Source organism: Euprymna scolopes, chromosome 37, assembly GCF_053919585.1.
Source record: "Euprymna scolopes isolate OS-2025 chromosome 37, ASM5391958v1, whole genome shotgun sequence".
Taxonomy (NCBI): domain Eukaryota; kingdom Metazoa; phylum Mollusca; class Cephalopoda; order Sepiida; family Sepiolidae; genus Euprymna; species Euprymna scolopes.
Window position 1 is genome coordinate 77155185 of NC_136518.1, and position 1757 is coordinate 77156941.

The 1757-nt window shown below is 40.3% G+C and overlaps 1 pseudogene; it reads left to right on the forward strand.

Annotated features, from left to right (window-relative positions):
- Nucleotides 1-459: 459 nt before the first annotated feature.
- On the forward strand, nt 460-578 carry LOC145261352 (5S ribosomal RNA; annotated as a pseudogene).
- The last annotated feature ends 1179 nt before the right edge of the window (nt 579-1757 follow it).

Here is a 1757-nt window from a genome sequence, read left to right on the forward strand (position 1 = left end):
CACAGTAGACTGTTGGGTGGCAGTTAGCCATGACAAAAATACTTTTATGCCTGTACATTAGTATCTTATACATTTCACGATTTTCTATTGTATTATTTACTTTGATATAAATGCGTACTTGCGCACATGTGCGTTATCGCTAGTAAGCGATCAAAAACAAATAAATTAATGTACAAATCAATTATTTTTTACATACATGCGCGGTCTAGTCTTGATTCTTCATATTTCCAATGCATCTTAACCTTCTGGTTTGAACAATGGTGTTATTTCATTTAGTTCGCTATATGGATCGTTGTTTTAATCACGTTGACACACCGGTTATCGTTAGATCACCGAAGTTAAGCAACATAGAGCGTGGTCATTACCAGGTGGGTGAGCATTTATCAATACCAGGCGCTTTATGTAGGAGGACATCGACATCCTAACAGCATTGGTTCACTCCAGCATGTGCTGCTTCCATTGCACGGCATAATCACGTTGACACACCGGTTCCCGTCAGATCACCGAAGTTAAGCAACGTTGAGCCTGGTCATTACTAGAATGGGTGACCAATTTGGGAAGTCCAGGTGCTGTATGTAGGAGGACGTCGACACCTCCCTGCAAAAAGTTGCAAAAACCTAACCTCGTCATCTCCCCTAACGGGGATAAACATGCGACTGGGGACCGCTTGTGAATTTCATACGCCCGTGAAACTTCATCATTCGGAGGATGCCGGTTAAACCCTGATTAGGCTTGGTGCTGACTGCACATTGCACAAAGCAACCACTATTTCCATTGCTTTTAACGAAATAAATGTTATAAAACTAAAGTAACCTTTAAAACTGCTAGCAACCTCTGTAAAAGAGTAATAAAGAATTCAAGAGATCTGTGTGCCCTGTACGTTAAGTTTAAAGTAGCTGAGCAGCAGCTTGGTTCCCACCGGTTTTTACGAATAACAAACAGGGTCATGAACAGAGGCGTGTCCCCTCTCCTAACTATCATCAATGAACCTGTAGTAATTTCGTCAATATCTGACAAAGCAAAACTCTTTGCCAAAAACTTTGCAGCAAATTCTATTCTTTGCTACGATAGCCACCTACCCCTTGTATTTCGTCCTATGAATGAAAACACGCTATGTAGCATACAAATATCCGTATGGGATGTTGTCAAGTTTATCAAAGACCTAGATTCCAATAAAGCAGTAGACCCCGATAACATTCATAATGTTTTTAAAAAACTTCAACCGGAACTAGCTCCCAACCTTACAAAGCTGTTTAAACGTTTATGCAAACACCGTGGATGATTTCATTTATCTGCCCCTTATTTAAAAATTTCGGAGATCAGTCATCTGCCTCTCATTACTGTTCTACTGACATGCTTCCCGGCCGACTAAAATATGGTACCGTGCAAGTCCAATGTAAACAAGTTCTTATTGAGCCGTCCCCATAAATAATGAAATTCTACCCAACTTACACCATGAACGAGTACTACACTACAACCTTACATTCATTAACCCATATCCTCTAATAGCCTTCGGGCCTTGATAAGTGGTGACTCTCTAATAAAAAAACATAAAGAATTGCAAAAACCTTATGTCGTCATTTCCCCTGACCGGGATATACATGCGAGTGAGGACAGGTTGTAAATTTAATATAACCTTAACACTTCCTCCTTTGAAGGAAGCCGGTTCAACACACCTGAGATGAATGCCGCTATCATGACGTAGATCCTCGTTTGATATTTGATTCGTTTATATATGAGTTTTGGGGTCAAGACAG